Consider the following 18,319-nt stretch of genomic DNA (forward strand, 5'->3'; position numbering starts at 1 on the left):
GGGGTTCGGGGTGGGTGGCCCAAACGGGGGGAGGCTCGTCCCTCAGGCGGGCGGAGGAGCGGGAGGAGCCGCGGGTCCGAGACGGCTCAAACTCCGCGTGAGACAAAGGGACTCGGAGTTCAAAGCAGAGCCCGCGGGTGGGATGGGTGCGTCCGGGACCGCATCCTCGGCCGTGCCTCGGCGGTTCGGACACGGCTGAGATCATACAGCGTGCTTAACGCGAGGGTCTGAAAAGAATCTCCCGGGCAACTCGGGCACCTCTCAGGTCTAAAACTCAGGACTGGGTTTGGCTGTGGTCCTAGTTTTAAAGAAAATTTACACCACGACAAGTCTAACCCGGATCTGGAAAAGGCCTCTCCTCTGCCTCCAACGCTCCCGTGTTTTGTGCTTAGACTTTTACCAGGGGTTTCTCCTCCTGCCACAGCTATGTACCGTGAAATCGTCCACATACCTCCTTGAAGAAAGTAAAATGTGCGTTTGGTGTTTGCTGACACACATTTCCCTTTTTCCTCCACACAAGTCGTATGTTCAGAGGTTTGGCACTAACTGGCCCCAGTTCATGTATCTTTAAGTGAAAACATGCCTAAGAAGGGACATTGGCAGAAGCCTCCATCGTCTGGCCTCATCTGTTTTCACTGTTTACAACAGCAATAAATGCACTCTAAAAGGGGCCATATTCCTCTTGATGTCAGAAGAGTGTATATGCGGGAGGAGAGGAAGAACAGCCTAAATTTAGCTAGCGGAAAGGAGGCATCTGCAGCAGTGAGGTTGGTTTGCTGACTGACAAAAATGTGTTATTACAAAGTAAAAAAAAAAAAAATTGCAATTAAAGGAACCACCGTAAAGAAACTACTTTTGCCTAAACAGGACTTGATGTTTCCAAAGTTTGTAAGTTTTAAATAAGAGATAATCCTATTACATACGGTCATTGTGCTGGGGTTAGAGAAATAATCCCATATATAACACCCTGAGACAGCATTTCTCACTTGTTAGTAATGCTCCAGGAAAAAAAAAAAAAAAAAAGGAAAGAAAACATCAAAGAGAGGTCAGGATGACGGATCAGCAAGTCAGGAAGCAATTAGGTGAGCCTTACTGCACCTCAGAGAGTGGTGCTTGTTCCCAGCACTTCTGTTTCAGTTTTAGGAGGATATTTGTTGATTGAAAGTGGTTGAACCAGAATTCATAGTATTAAACTTAAGTATATAAAGTGGTTTGGAAATTCCGGCACATATAGAAGTTATCCCATGAATGGAAAATGGCATTTTTCCTAGTACACTGCAGTAAGCATCTGTTGTAAAACTATCCTATATTGCATGCCTCCTTATTTGAGTCCAGTTTTAAGGAAATGGTGTAGTTCCCATGGAGCAGGGGGTAACAGGGTATGAACCAAAGCATCATTTATGCTACTGCTTAAGGAACATCAATTTAAATCAAACCATTATAGGCAGCATACAGAAAGGCTTGTACTTAAATTGTGACTGACTTGGTCAGCACACAAGTCAGCATTATGCTGAGCTCAGCACGTCCTGGCTGTGGTCCAGAATGACCCTTGGCATAGGAACTCCAGAACAATTATGCCTGTCTCCATTGTAGCCTTCTTGGCCGCAGAAACGGCCCAGGATCTGACAGACGGGGCCCTCTCCCACCATTAAACCCCTTCTTTTGCCCCTGCTGACAGCAGCCTGCATGGGACCCTGCGTGTGGGACCGTACCCCTGGCGAGGGCAGGCAGCTTTGCAACACACACCTTGCTCTGCCTGCTTGCAGAGGTTGTGCTCTGGGGGCAGACATGATGTGAGAGCAGGCAGCTTTTGACATAAAGCAGTACGCAATTTTCTGAAACTATGGCAGAGCATGTTTGCAGGTATCTGCTCTGAAAATGACCACTGTGGTGACCCTTGCCAGGGGGTTGTACCTGATTCTACACCAGTTCCCACCTTGTCAGGCAGGCCAGCTGCCAGTTTGAAAATGGCTCTTCATGATCTAGAAACATCACCTGTACGGCTGGCACCCCACCGCAGCGAACAGGAATGCTATCGGACACCTTATGCCTCACAGCAGTCTTGCTTTGGACACAGCTACATGGCATGGAGGGCTGTGACTGCACTCCAGCTGTCTCGGGACCCTCTTGAGTGCCACTGGAACAAGTCAGCAGCCACAGGGACCACTCGAAATAGCAGGGAAATGTGTTGCAGCTGGCATCACACATGGTAACTGGAGAGGTAATGACAAGCTCAGAGCAGGAGACTACAGGAAATATTCACTAGATCCACACCTAAAACACCAATCAATGCAGCAACAATCCTTTGAAAAACAAGACAAAAAGGACAGCGGACATCACTACATTGCAAGAGTTTACAATTATCAGTAAGGCGTAGAGAATACAACAGTAATTGAGCCCAGACGAACTCCATTACAGCAGAAGGTGGGGTAGCCTAACTCAATAAATAATGGTACATTTACTCATTTCAAGTTGGACAGTGGTGCATAAGGTGGCATATTGCTAGAATCAACATTACTTCAGCAAAAAGAATTGCTGCCTGTTGAGGAGGAATAAGTGTAACTCAAGAGATTTTGACATCAGCGTTACTAATAACAGAAAACACAAGAACAAATTAAATTGATCCTTTCAGTCTTATGCTTGTTATCTGCTTAATGCCCAAAGTCTAAAAGCAGCCACCACACAGCATACAGTGCAGTTGATTTCACTTTTTCATACAGAACTGTGGAATTGGTACTCCTAAAAGGATCTCCGACAGCTGCAGAAAAGCTTTCACTTCTCTTCCCCTGCAGACTCAATGAAACGTTTCACAGCTAACTGGGGAAGCAATGAAACTAATGAAGCCTAATTTCCTTGGGCTGTTAAGGAATAAAGCCTGAGTGAAGTTACCTTATTTATTATGCCTCAACTCATCTGAGTTCTCTGGTGCCTGATAAGATTGGATCGTGTGCCACAGCCTCACCTTCCAGGAGCTGTCTTTTTGGGAGAGTGTTTTTTCTTCATCTTTAATTTTGTGGTTTAAAACAAATGCAGACAACTTCTTATGGAAGAGTTCTACTAAAGGAAAGCATGGCATGGTAGCATATATCTTTCTGCAAAGCTTTCTAGCTTTAGCCAGTTTTCATGAGGCTACTAAAGATTAAAGCTACGCTTCTCGTTATAACGTGCAGTTACTGTGTCACATAACCCAATGAGTCATGTGCTTGTCATATATCCTAAATTATCAGTCAAAATACCAGCTCATTCCTTCATATTGTCTTTGCTAGCGTGAGTAAAATAAGTTGCTGCCTATCATTCACAGAAGGATATACAGAGAATTACAGGAGTCAATACACTCTGCTTTCTGTGCCCTTAGGTGACTTGTAATTATTACAATTGTTAAAATCAAGGTTTGATTAAAAATCACAATTTTAGCTTATTTAATTAAGCCTATTCAATAGAATTCTTGATAGATTCTTGTAGGATGATCATACGCCTCTCTGATTCTTTGATTTTAGTCACAGAAAACAAAGATTATAGAATACAGAGAACAGTTGAGGAGAGTTTCCCAGTAATACGAGTCTTGTGTTTTTAATTTGTTAGCTCTATGTCCAGTGTTTGTCCTCCTAAATGAAATTTCTCTCAGTTTAATGACCTGGATCTGAATGCAAGGATGCAGTGATGCGATGTTCTTACAGTTAGACAGTTCAGCTGAGTATGACCAGTAGATGAAAACGTTCCTGTTTACAAGGAGGATGAGAGAACCATTGCTTTGTTTTGTGGGTTGCTTTGTGTGTGTTTTCTAATCTATACTTTTCTGCTGTTGTACGGTTTGTGTTCTCCAAAGTTATTTGAGCTCCTGTTGAATTAGATATTGATGCTATGTTTATAAAGTCATCTCATCCTTCTTTTGCTCTTGTAATAAGGTATGTCTGTTCAGTTAGGGGCAGTTCACAATCCTACAAAAGAATGATATTCCACCGACCTCAAGAACTAGAGAATTACAAGGAATGGGGAGTGATGTGTGACTTTATTTCATTTTTTAGATTGTTTTTTATGTGTTTATGTTTACCTAACGTACAAAATAGTGTAACTGAAATTTCTATAAACAAGTAAAGTTCGGGTCGCAGATGCTAATGCTTAAGTGTCTCCTGGAAGACTGCAAAATATGAAAAACAAAAGCATATGAAACAATATTAATTATAACCTTTAACAATTACTGTCTATCTGACATACATCAACCTAGATCATCTACCTCCACACTTTCCGTAATCAGGACTCTGTTATATAATGTCAGCTTAACAGCTTCTTAGTTGACTTCCTGATGTAAAGATAAACATCATTATATAACCTGCCTATTTTAACTTTGTGAGTCAAATGAAGCAGAGAGGTTGGTGTATTGTATGGAATGAGTTTGTGTGAAAAACTGACCTAAGAAGTAAACCCTCTGAGAACAGATTAGATATTCTTCTGAAGTGTTTTCCTGTGCAGAGTGCAGCTGTTACTTTGGGTTTTGCCTGATCAAATGTACTGGGTGTGTTTAGAAATTTAATTCTGGAATTCTTCTATGATTGGGTGTTAGCCAATTAAAGCAAAATCTAGTCAAAGTACATTTAACTTTTATATCATATAAACATTTAATAACCCTCCACCCCAAAGAGCATGGATAGCAAATTAAGATAAAACACGAGAAAGTGCTGTTAGACCTCAGTGTAGGATTCAGACACAGACTGTGGTTAAGTACAAGCTTCTCCCAGAAAGTAGAGAAATTACTTTTACTTCAGTGCTTTTTCTTTATTTCTGCAGCACAGTGCACAGCTCACCTTGAAGCAGAGTCATTAGCCATGGCTCTGTTCACCCTGTGCTAATTTCTGGTCTCTGGAGGACTCCTTGCACTGAGCTAGCATCGGGGCGCACATCTGTGCAAGCCCAACCACCCGCAGCGAACAGAAAGCAGCATGCCTTAAACCACACGATTCAGTAGCGCACAGCAAAATGACATCACAGCATATCACATCAAGACACCTTTGTTTCCTCAACACAAACAATGTAGTATTTGTCGCAGACAGCACAGGATTGTGCGCAGCCTTATGCCTCTTACACAAGCATAAGATCTACATACCTCTGCTGCCACCGTGTTGTCTGTCACACGCACCTGAAGGAACAAATACGCTATATTTTGGGATTACAGGGACACATACGATTAGGTGAGTCAAAAAAACTGCAAGGGAAGTTTGATAATAATGATTTATTTATTTATTTTACTAGAATCAGTCATACTTGTCAGAAGGTACCTTCTTTTAACAGCTAAGAATCACTTTTCAAATAAAGTGTTCTTGCAAGGCATTAAAATAATCTCATTCTCACCAAACACTGAGTATTTGCCAACACTGCAGGAGCACATCAAGGGCGTGGAGCTCTTGTAGTAACCTCTCTCTGTCCTGGCCTGACACCCAATTTACTTAAAATGAAAAATTCCCTCATCCTATGCTAACACCCACTTTTTGAGCTCACCAGGTAATTGGAGAAGTAGGTATTTGTGTGCTGTGTCTGTAAGTCTGAGCTTCACAAACAGTAACTCCTGTAGTATTCTGCCTGCTGCTAGTTACAGGCTGTGCTTATGACACCCAAACCACAAGCTTCCCATCTCCTGCCCCTCTTCAATCCCTGCTGCTCAAAGCTGTAGAAGTTTTCTACAAAGAGTTACCGGAGCCAGCACGCTCAGCTGGCCCTCAGGGCTACCTCTGGTGGTGAGCAGGTAATTGAATTATCAGGCACACCTTTCCTTTCATGGGCTCTCTTCCTACTTGTTTGTGTAGAGGCTTTGGGAGGATAAAGGTGAGTATGTACCAGAGTTATGTGAAGGAAAAGAACAGTGCTAAAAGGAATGTAACATGAGAGTTCAAGAAAAGTTTTGTCTTGTTTGGAGTTTTATGAATAATTTATGCTGTAGGGGGAGAGGCTGCCAGTGACTGAAGCTGAGGGGTGAGTCCTGCAGTGTCCAGGTGAACAACTGCAGAGCTGGAACAAGTCTGGATATGCAGAGAGGAAACCTGTAAAACTGTGTCCAGCTGAGGGGATCTGCTGATGAAGAGGACCTGCTCTACAGGGGCAGGAGAAACTGTCCAGAGTTAATACATCCTGCCCTTCATGCCAGGTGAAGCTCAGTGGTGCTGAGCACATGTTAACAGTGCCTCCTGCAGTGCCCACGCAGCTTTTCTATTTTGATATGTGTTTAGGTACAGAAAGTCCTTGTAAAGCTGCTTTGTTTTCAGGACAGGACTTTGCTTAGAGCCCCGGTGTACTTTTTCGTTCCCCCTTTGAATCCTAGTGGTATTGTTTCTGCTCTTAGCAAATATTGAAGAAATTGTCAGAATTCATAGGAACCTGTTACTGATTCACATGCAGATTCCAGTTCGTCCTTCCAGAAAAGCCTCTGTGACAGGTAGCTCATTTAAGCTTTACAGCATGCATATCACTTTTCTTGCCCCAATTCCATGATCAAATACTGTTGCAAGCTGAGGTCAATAGGAATTTTTCTGATGCAAAGTTCCCAAGGGCCTTATAATCAGGCTCCCAGAACTACTTCTGAACACGTTGACCTAAGCTGTTGCCAACAGCTTTCATGGAAAACTAACTTCTCCAGATGGGGCCAAGGATCTAACTATGTGCTCCAAAAAGCTACAGGGAAGCTGGCTGCCAAAATCAAGCATGCATACGCAGAGATAACAAGTACTGTAACACTATTTACTACTCATATTCCAGTGCTTCTATTCCTTTTGTCGGCCTTTTGTCCGCAAAATACAGCATTTTTCGAAACTTTTTTTTTCTTATTTTCAGATTTCTATGACAGAAAAAAAAAAAAAAAAAACTTCCACTAACCATGACTGCTCTTTTTGTAAGGTAAAAAAAATGGTATCAGAGGCCATGCCACATTCCTTCCCAGATCCACACTATTGCAACACATTGTGTAACTAGTTTGTCCGATACCAAGACTGACTCATAAGGGCAAGAAAAATTGGAAGACAGGTGTACGCTTGCAGTTCTTGTCCCATTTCCCTGATAATTAAAAATATGACAGAAGAAAACATTGACTCGGTGATGTGCAGGTCATTTTCTGGCACATGGGTTTGATACATGTATTTGCTTAATGCAGAAAGCAGCAAAGTTCCTTTATTTCGGATGTGGAGACTATGTGGACTAGGACCTAAAGGTAAAGTAGTTTGCCTTTTCTTTCATGAGTAAATATTTTGAACTGTGAAGAGACATACGTGTAGAAGAAGCATAGGATGATGTGAAGAGTTACAGCAAAGAAATGCTGTGAAGTTAAACGGTGTAGAGATCAAAGTCACACCAGACCAAAGAGAGAGGCAAGAAATGTGGATATTCAACACAAAATGACTTGAGAGCCCTTAGTGAGATGTGGCCAAAAAGGGGGGAGATGATTGATGCAAGTTTCAGGGGAGAGGTTTTCAGCAGGTAGAGTTATTCTAATCACCCCGTACAAAACTCCAGTGAGACCTCACCTGGAACAATATACAGCAGCAACCATCTGCGTTCAACAAAGGTGAATTCACACTAGGAGGAGGCAGAGGAGAGCTCCTGGGATGATGAACACAGTGGAGTGCCTTGGAGGACACTCTCAGATCAGCAGGGCTACTGAAGAGAAAGACCTAGGTTTCCCCAGAGAGCAGAAGGCTTCCTGGGACAAGGGCAGTGAGGTCTGGAGCTGCTTCCTAACTAGAAGAGCACAGACAAGTCACTGAGATGGTTTTGAGGTGGGACTTGAAGGAGCCACACAGCACAGTAGGCTGAATGGGGTAGAATATTTGTTCCTAAGTGAACAGTGTCCTTTCAATTCCCTTTCCCAGAGTCTCGTTGCCTTTCACCTCCAATAGACCAAAGGCTGCACCACGTGTTTAAATAGAAAAGCAAGTTTCACAGCCAGATCCAGACTGCGTGTGCATTGAACTCTATATACTAAGAGGAAGCAGGCTACAACAGTGTAGATTTGGGGTTTGTGTTATTGTAGTAAATTCTCTCACACACATAATTATTCTTGTGCTTTCATTCTTGACGTTTCTGGGGTCCTCTGGCAGGTGGCCCAGACACAGTTGTAAGGTACTCAGGTAAGTCTCAGATAACCAGCTGCTGGAAGCCAGGAGCGCTGAGGACTATTCTGATCTCTGAGGACACCTTTGGCAGAGTAAAACACTCAGTACGCCCTCCTACTGTGAGATGAACAAAATCCTAACTCTGCCAGGATTTTGTTGTTGACTGCGTTATACTTTATCATATCAAGGAAGGGACAAAATTCAGCTTGTGAGGGAGAATGGCATTTCTCTCAAAGCTGCACTGAATTTCTGGTTTTGATCAAGGATTGCTGTGAACTGCCAGTTCTGTGCACCAAGGGTAGACACAGTGGCTTGAGAGAAGAGCTCAGTCCACCACTGGTCTGGATGAAAGAACTTCTATTTACTTTCCTAATCAGAAATAGCTCAGTATTCTCACAGATCTCGGGGCATAATGCAAATGTAGAGCATGCCTCATATTTCATAAACTCACTAAGGACTTACTCAATTATTAATTAAAATCTCATTTGATTATAATTCTATCACATGCTGGAGTAAGCATCCAGTTTCATTGCTAACAGTAAATTTAGACTCCCAAGGCACTGCCATTTAAATCAAAACAATTAGTCCAAAGAAAGAAAACTTTATCATTACTTATGGCATACATTACAATTCAGATGAGATTAACTAACTTTGTTTCTAATCTCTTTAACAATATTATATGATGAAACATGCTTGCTGTGTTAATTACTGTTTGTTAAAGCTATTCACTCAGAGTACACCTTTGGTGTAGTTGCAGTGAATTTGATGCATCGTTTTGCCAGTGCAGATTTCATTTTTTTCCATTCTGGCTTAATGCAACTAAAATGATGATTTTGTAGTTAGTACCTGTACGGTGAGCCTCATGCTCCTATTTATGTCAGAAACAGCTCATACCTTCAAAGAATTAGCAAATGAGATATGCTAATTTCTATATGGCTACAATTAGGTGCCAGATACCCAGTGTGTCTGTTTCTCATGTAGGCCCGCAGAACTGCAAGCATCAAAGGGAAGTTGCATGAGAACAAAGCAGCCCCTTGGATCTCACTTGCTTGATTCCTTATGTGCACTTCATTTCTGCAGCTTCTGCACGTAGGAAGCGCCCAGCTCTGCTGCTATCCTGCTCCATGCGGCCCCAGCACAAGCAGCACCGTGCTCTCCACACCAGAATGCGGTGCCCTGCTGGACACGGTCATGCCAGTGAGGGGGTCAAAGGAGAGCCTTCTAACTTTCAGCCTTTATTGATTCACGATCCCGCAGAAATTTCTCTACCCGTGTGTTAAGTGTTGGTAAGTAAGCTATCTGGACTAGATCCAATGAGTTTAAAATAGCATTTCCCCACAATACAAACGCTTACTGCTTTTTATATTTTTGCAGCGAGTTATTTCTGCACACTCTCTGGATGGATGGAGAGGACTTGAAAATGTGGAAAATATGTAATACTCCTCCAAATACCCTGCAGATTTTAACAGCCTGCTTATGAACCAACTCCATTTTACTGCTGGTGCCCACAATGGAAAGCAGAGTGCCAGCCCCTGGCAGCCCAAGCCCAGCCCCTCACAACAGTGCCACTGTTGAAGCCCAGAGAATCACTCCACGAGGACCAGAGTCAGAATGAAAGCACCATCCTTGGACCTCAACACTCGCAGCAATGCTATATATTGAAAGAAGAACATAGGTTTTCACTGCACAGACCCCAGGAAGCTTTTCAAAGTCCATGCAGACCTGGGGAGTAGATTTTTAGATCCATTAAATGATAGGCTTAATTTCTTGGTTCACTTTTCCAACATCCTTAAAAGTAGGCTAGCCTACAGAGATCCACGGGCCATTTGAGGAAAACTGCTCAGCTAGAAGGAAAGAGGAGGTGGAGTGTGGGAACTGCAAAGTAAGGGTCACTGCCAGTTTGTCGCTGAAGCAGCACAAGCCAGCAGGGATCTGAGATACCCAGCTCGTACTAAGTTCCTATTAGGTACCATTTTACTACTTCAAGAAGCCGTGTGTTAGTTACATAGCAAAGTCCCACTTGCAGACAGGATGGTTCCCCTGGCAGTGCTCCAGCAGGGCTCAGCACACCAACACCCCTGCACCCTCTGCAGCAAAGCAGCTTCCAGGGGAGCTTTCTCTTGAAGCTCTTCTGTGATGCCATGCACGCGTGATCTGTTAATGCTGCTCTCTGCTCTCCTACTCGTATGTAGTATACCTTGCAGCTCACTGAAATAACACCCAAAATTATTTTTATTGTCAATAAAAATGCCTTTAACGTTTTTGAAGGGTTCTGTATTGCCAGTCCTGAACTCAGTGAACTCCCAGGACAGATGCTGTGCAGGCAAACAAAGGAAAGCTTTCTTCAGGCCGTCTTACAAACAAAGCACCTGAACATTGCCTTGGAGGGGTGCAAACATTTCCTCTGTGTTATCTCAGAAAAGACTGCTGATAAGAAATACCAGAACTGCCTACACCAATTACACCTTTAGGAAATGGGCTGAAATAAACTTACTCCGCATGTCAGAATAACCATCAGACCCTAAACCCATTCAGTCACTAACAGTTATCAATATTGTTTGATTGAATACTATATAGCAGATTATTCAGCTTTACTAGCACAGTCTTTTAAAATATTCGTGGGGTTTTATATGTTCCACGGAACAAATATTTTGAAACAGTGCAAATCTGAGTGGGGGGTTTGAGAGGGTCTAAATTAGCAATGTTTTTGTGTGCCCATGGGTTTCTTCCCAGGACGAGCACACTTGTAGTGACACTAGGAAAGCCCCCGATGCCACAGAGCAATGTTTTGGGGCAGATGAGTAAAGTGACATATTCTCTCACAGTGGGGGAGGCGGCTAGATTGTTTGTTCTAATGGATATTTCTGGCAATTTTACTATGTTAAGTTATGGCACAACATTCCCTGCAGTCTCATGTTGGTTCTTCCACTTATTTAAAGCTCTCACATGTGGGATAAGAAGAAAGAGCCTCTGCAGCTTTTTCTGACTGCATTAGGCCACAAGATTATTGTTAGATTGGGGAATGCTTACAGGGGGACCATGGAGCTTTTACGGCAAACAGGTAACTGGCATGCTCCGAAGCAGAACAGTGTATCTACACATTCCTTGTCCTTAGGTAGGTTGTGAGATTTTTCTGCTTGACACCTAACAATGCTAGCATTTGGGGTACAGCTGCAAAAATACCTGTTTCTGCTAAGGCTCATTACATCACTTATAGCTGCTACAGCATAACTTGCGGCTGCTCTTCTTAATTTGGGATGTAATGCATCTTCTGTGCTGGCCCTTTACAGAGGAAGATAGAACACACTTTTCCCTCTTTTTCTCTGCAAAAAGCAACAGTCAGAGTTCACACATTGCCTACACTGTGCTGAGAAAGCAGAATTACGATATAGTGAGACTGGTGGAGGACAGACAGCCCTGCCTGATGCCCAGCTGAGACTGGAGTCCATGCAGCCGAGGAGCTGATTACATGAAGACGGATGTGTGCCCCTTTTCCTTGAGCCCTGCTGGCCTGGGGTTTAGTCAGTCCCCAGGATATGCTACAGAGATTCAGGTGTGCTCAAAGGATGCCCACACCCCACCAAAGGCCACACAGCAGCTACCCTCGACACTCTGCAAATATCTAAATAAAATTTTCCCCAAAATAAGTACCACCAGCACATTTACATCCATGCAGCTTAGAACCGAATAGGAAAAGCCATACATATGCAAATGGTTATGCATAATTGTCTAAAGTTCTTAAGAGAGTGCATGGAAAATAGACATGGAAATTTCACAGATTTTCAGCATGACTCAGGGGGCATCCAAACAGTAAATGTGACTCATGGGCTGCGTAGGCACGTATAGGTATGTGGGTAGACTTCTGGAAGCCATATGGTTTCCTGCAGGAGCTGAATATCAGCACAAGTGGTGGTAGGGAGAAGAAATGTGACGTTTTATCACATAACGAGCTATTTGAGCACTGCCTATCCAAGAATTACTAATGGACTGGAGCCTGGTGAGGGCTGGCTTCCATCAGCACTGCAGAATAACAAGGCTCTTCTAAAGAGTAGAATCTATTTACAGGAAACTCTTTGGAGCACAATGAAATTTAAGGGGGTGAGAGGCAATTATATTCCAAAATAATTTGTTTTTGTTGAAACTGGTTTTCGAAGAACTCTCTATAGGAGGCCACAGTCTGGCAGAAAAGGGACATCATGTGGGACCCTGGCAATACTTGGGCTTTGTGAAAGCAGCTGGAAGCAATTTCATCCGAAGCCTAATAATGTTTAGAAGTGAACAGCCAAGCTTGGATCCCAAACAAGGCACCTACCTCACAGATGCCAAAGGAGCGGTACCTGCTTAACCCAGCCTAAGTACGTCACGAAATACTGTAATTAAATGCTGAGGATAGAACAGTTAGAGTTCCTCTGCTTTTGGGGGACGTGAGAATTTTGCCAATAAATATCTATAGATGAAGTAATACCCTTCTGTCACTGCTGCTCTTGCATTATAGCAGGCTCACTGAAAGAGAAGAGACAACCGTCTTGATCTAACAATGCAAGAGAAAAAACAGAATGACAGAAATAAAACACCAGTCCCTGAGCTGTCAGAACATCTACACTGATTTGGGAGCAGGCAGGAAGACAGCACAGGGAGAGAAGGTTACAAAAGGTCTTCAAAAGCAGTGATGAGCCATATAAGTTTACTTCCAAAAACCATCCAGAAAGCATGGACGCAGAGAGATGCTGGAGCCACCCTGAGTTCCATGTGTGCAAGCGCCCCTGAATTCAGGCAATGCCCCAAACAGCACTGCCTCCTGGCTGCCCTTCTCAGGCACATCACAGCCGTCCTCAGTTACCCACCAGCTGAGCCAGCTTATATCCAGGACACGTGCAAAAATAGAGCAGATCCCAGCGATGGGTGAAGTGAGTACGGACTGTGGTGTGGATCCTACATCCAGCCCACTTGTGGTTGATGCACTTCACGTTTCATTCTTGACCTAGCAAGATGAAGTCTTTAGAGAGGAATGAAGCATACTAAACAGGTAAGCCCTGTAATCCTTACATAGGTTTTAGATGTTAATCTTTCTCCACTTCTGTATGTGATGCTTGACTAAATCAGCGATTTAATTAATTAATTTAAATTTAAGGCAATAAAGATATCTCCATAAGAGCCTGGCATAACTGATGATGAAATAAACATGATCTAATTACATCTCACTGATATTACAATTATCTGCACAAGCAGCTGGCTGACCAGCTGGGTCCCTGCCTCCATCACAGGGGCTGTGCTGAGCCCTGCTGCAGGGTGGCACGATGCCATCACAGCAGGCCTGGAGCTCCTTCCTCATCCGGGGGGGAAAGCATCCTTGATCCAACACGGAGCTAGTGAGGGGTTCGCTGCAGCAGCACAGCCCAGGAGGGGCATGATCAGAGGGGGAGAAGGGGCATCAGAAATTTTTAAGAAGGAAACTTGATGCAGATGTAGCAATTTTTGGACAAAAAGGTCCTGAATAGAGGCTCAGGCCCAGGGAGTATTCTAAACGCTCTTTCTCCCATCACAAGGAAAAGTGAGAGAAGTGCCAGGCTGGGGAGCAAGCTGGGATCCTCCCCGGGCTCCCAGTGGGATCTGCAGAATTCAGGTTTACCTGCACCCCCTGGTACCAGGAACGGCCCTCGGCTGCGCACAGGGCTAGCAGGGAGGGTTCCTGCAGGCTCCTGTTAACTCAGGGCTCTTCCCTTCCTGGCTCCCAGCTCATGATTTCGGATAGAGCCCTGCTGACACCAGCAGCCCTGCTTCTGTACAGAAAACACAGTGAGTGCGTCTGTGCAAGGCATGGCAGCTATGGCTCTCTGCTGTGCGAAAGGGATCAGAAGCACCTGTGATGTGGGCTGAAGATTTCTCTTGCAACCTCTGTGGTGAGTTAATTGTTGCTGATTACAAACCCAGTGCAATCTCATTAATTTGCAACACAGAACAGCAGCCGTTCCACAGAGCAGCCCTGCATCCAGCTCCTCAAGCATACAATTCTCACATCACTTAACAGCATGGCAGGAGGCTGTTTAGGAAACACATAGCATGTAGATCTGGTGAGGGCCAAAAGTGATCGAGCAGCAGATAATACCTACCTGATTAATACAGCACGTGGTGTCACGCAGCTGGCAACCTGCTCTTGTGATGACCGGGGCTTTGCTACGGTGCCTTGCTCTGCTGCCCTCCTTCTGCGCTCCCTGGTGCCTGCCCTCGAGCCAGCTGAGCCCTGGGCTTCTTGCCCCCTGCTCGTGCCACAGTCCTGGCCCTGTGTGCTGCCGGGGTGGGCAGCCGGGACAGGCTGCCCGAGTCAAGGCCAAGGCAAGGCCAAGGCAAGGCCGCCCGACCCAAGTCACCCTGACCATCAGCAGAGCTGCACGTGGGGCTCTGCAGGAACAAGTGATTGTGGTCTGGGCACAGTGCCCTGAGCTGGCCGCAAGGTCGAGGTGGGGGTTAGCTGGGTAGAAAAGTTGCTGGGCTTTCTGCAGAACAAAACCACTGCACAGCAGCCCTTTATGAGACACCCATGGAAATTCTTCATGGTCTCTCACCTAGAGCCTCCTTCAGCCCAGCCACAAGGAGACAGAAGGGGTGTGGGATGAGGCCAGCCTCCACCGAAGAAAGAGGCAGGTGGCACACGTTGTCTGTATGCGGCACCTTGGGCCCACTCAGGCAAGCTCTACAGGACACTTTGACACCATCTCCTCAATAAAGTAGTTTTGTGTTTCTAAGAGAATAACAACCACTTCTGTACAAGGTACTTATTTTTTTGTCCTAATGCAGTACCAAACAATTACTTTATATAACATGTAAGAATGGGGATTGCAACAAATCTGTGTTTTACATTATTTTCCTTCCTTTCAAATGTCATGATGTTGCACACGCAGCTCTGCGGTGTGCCTGCCTTCTCACTAAGCTTTTATTTCCTCTTCCCTGAGGAATGGGAGCAAGAGCAGATCTACTGAGCTGAAGATTTCTGTGTGGCTGTCCCTGATGGATGATGGTGACATAAGCTGGCTGTCTTGGGGATTTCACGTAAGCTGAAGCTTGGGAGGCTGAGCTACACAGAAGAAGCGTCAAAGCACACCCAGGAGCCCAAAATAGGATGGAAAAGTAGGCACATGGACTGAGGTGGCTCAGAAGCACTAGATCTGGACAGCAGATTAAATATGCTGTGAATGTGGGGTTAGTCCAAACCAGCTCCAGCAAGACAAGGGTGAGATATCCTGCAGCACGCTGCAGGAACAGAGCAGAGTGCTCATAAGTAAAAACAAAGCCTGTTAATATTGCCCCATTCCTCCCTGCAACTAAAGCAAGACACTCCAAAACAAAAACTAGTTCAGTTAAAAGCTGTCAGTACCAAAACGCTGGGGGAAGGGGCAAGTGGAAAAATGAGTTTTGAAGTACCAAAAGGCAGGCAACAGAGATCAGAAGGGAAAGAGAAGACAAGCAGGTACTCAGGGTCCCAGTGCAGCCTGAGAGGGCTGGCTGTCTCCTTCAGTGCTGAGAGTCTCAGACATAACACTGAGCATCCCACAGCGCTGAAGGGATCTGGGGTGGCCTCAAGGTCTGAACAAGGCTTGCTCAGACCACTTGGAAATCAAAGTGCAGATTAAACCCGCTATACTCATGCTAGCATTACTGCACCCAGGAGCTGAAGCGTATGGCTACAGAGCCCCCTTTAGGAATCACCAGCCTGGGCATGGGGAGGCACGCAGACTGTTTGAGAAACCTTTCTTTCTTGTGCATCCCTCAAAACAAATGACTAGTCCCCCCTGTCTTGTGGTGAGGTAATTCTGCGAACAAAGAAGCAACCCACTATGCCTTCCTAGGTCACGTTCAGAAAAATCATACCCAGGGTGTTTGAAATAAAAACACCTGTAAGTGAAAGTTCATAGCTTGGACTTGCTAACGTACCACCACACAGCACGACTTTAGGGCAAGATCACGCAGGTGTGCTGCGCAGACGTGCGTGCAGAGGGCATGGATGTGATCAGCGAAGTGCAGTCGTTACATTCAAGGATGACTTGCAGCTTTCGGGAAGGGGAAGTGCTTATCCTCCCTGACTAGCTGTGTGCGAACAGGGATGAGAAATGCTGTCACTTCACTGCTAAATCCAAAACAACACATTCACCTTTAATCTACTGCATTTTAAAAAGCATTAGTCAGACTAGGCACATGACGCTGGTTACCCCAGAAGGAGCAGTAAGTAAAGCTTAGAGTCTCCTAAGCAGTTTAGAGGCTATACGCTGTGCTTGAGTGCCTCCTCTAAGTAAAGTAAAAACCCACAAAGTCCTTCATCTCTGGCACCCTTGGGAGTGGCAGACCTGCTCAGCGGCCACGCAAGCAGCTGACGCAGGTCGCGAGGCCAGCGCCTGCAGCCCAGCACGGAGGAGCAGCCCGCTGCCCACACAGCAGAGCAAGTGTCCCTGCAGCGGGGTCCCACCACCACCACCATGGCACGTTCATGTCCTCCCTGCTGCGTGTTCTCTATTAGCATGTGATGGATCGCCGGCCTCCAGGACTACTTGGCCGGCCTTATCCTGTGCACCGCAGTCACACTGGACTCCGTGGCTCAGTGTCCCTGGGATCAAGGATGTTTTTATCCGGATGAGATCCTGCGTAACTAGGCAGAAATACGTGGTCATGAAAGCACAGGAGTGAAAATAAGCCTAATAGGAACTGGGGGAGCATTCCCAGCAAGGAACCAGCTCCTGCCCAGTGCCTCTGTTGGGGATGGCTGGACACAATTCCCTCTGCAGACCAGCGTTATTCATATGTAAATCAAAAGCTGATTCAAAGACTTCTGTTGCATTCTTGATTCCCCCTGACTCTGGCTTTCAGTTTTCCCCATTATGCCAACAGCTTAGTCAGAAGTCTTTTAAATCACTGGAAACATCTCAATTATATAATTAACTAGAATGCGAATATCTGCAAACTGCAACAAGGGGAAGACTTCAGCAGCCCAAGTCTGCAGTTATGGTGGCAGTTGCATACCATTAATTTTTAGCTAAGGCTAATAAATAGATAGGAAGCGGAAACCAACCATGGTTCTGTCTGCCCATTCCTCCAAGGACACGGTAGCCACAAACGTTGCGTTGTGCTATGCACCCACATGCACCCCATAGCCGTGTGGGGAGGCTTGGATCCCCTCTGTTAAGGGGAGGGGTTGCACAGGAAGTGGTTTCTGCATCCTTAGAGGCAACTTGGCAAGTGCCAAAAATGCTTTGTTCCCTGGCCCAGGCTTTGCAGGAGTGCCCCATCACCTGATCCGCGTGAATAAGCCTTTTCCTACTTAAGCTTCACTCTCAGCTGATGGACCATGAACTGCTGAGCACTAAATGAAAAGGCAGCACTGGCAGATGCAGGAGAGTGAAGGAGTTAAGCAGTCACCAGCCAAGGGCAGCGAGCAGGAGCACAGGGGTTTATCTGCCTGGGAAGCAGAGACAAAGATGAGGGCAGACATGAAGGCAGTGGGAAGGGAATGCAAAGTGCAGAGACAGGAGGTGGCAGTGCCAGAAGATGCACGTAACCCTCGAGAGCAACATGTGGTGACAGTTGCTTCAGTAGTGCTGAAACTTGAGGACAAAAATAAATAGATCATATATTTCTTTAATTTAGACTAAACCTGAAAGAAACGTAGGTCTGATTCTGAATTCTGAGTCTTGTATCTCATGCAGAAGGGATAAGGTGTGGCAGCACTGCAAGCCCAGGTCCCCATTTCACCAGAAGAGTAGCTGGAGCATGCAGAGACTACAAATGGAATGGAAAAAGGAATAAAAGCAAAGGTACCAATACATGACAGGTCAAAAAACATTTGGTTGTCACCTTCGGCAGTCCTCAGACCAATCGACACCTGGCAGTGGATATTAAACAGAAAAGTTCAGTCAGCTATATGAGAAAGAGCAAAAGGAAGGTTTTCTAACAGAAAAAATAGGGTAAATAGTTACCTCAGGATGGCCCAAGATGAGTTAACTCTTTGCCTTGTTTTTTAATAGGAAAACAATAATGGTGAATATGATTAGAAGGCAAAATAGATAAGATAAATAAATACTTTAGTAGGATTTTTTTTTCCAGCTTAGGGATGAGTGAAAAGCAGTTTCACATACTCAATTGGAGTGGACTGTCACATGAATCTGCAGAAATAGCTGAATTTAAGTATGTTTCTCAGGTCTGGGACATTACTATATGACTAGGGAAAAGCAAAATAATAT

General features: G+C 45.0%; 1 long non-coding RNA gene across 4 annotated transcripts; it reads left to right on the forward strand.

The window, feature by feature from the left end:
- The first annotated feature begins 4 nt into the window (after positions 1-4).
- On the forward strand, positions 5-17,140 carry LOC310904442. 4 transcript variants are annotated; one of them, XR_014588345.1, is made up of 4 exons: positions 5-9,379; positions 9,468-14,551; positions 14,661-14,862; positions 15,044-17,140. It is a non-coding gene; the product is annotated as an uncharacterized lncRNA (long non-coding RNA). The 4 variants fall into 4 exon arrangements; XR_014588346.1 differs by having other exon boundaries at positions 9,468-14,164; XR_014588347.1 differs by having other exon boundaries at positions 5-5,186; positions 5,933-9,379; positions 9,468-14,862.
- Positions 17,141-18,319: the final 1,179 nt, after the last annotated feature.

This window comes from Anser anser, assembly GCF_964211835.1.
Source record: "Anser anser genome assembly, chromosome: 9".
NCBI classification, from domain to species: domain Eukaryota; kingdom Metazoa; phylum Chordata; class Aves; order Anseriformes; family Anatidae; genus Anser; species Anser anser.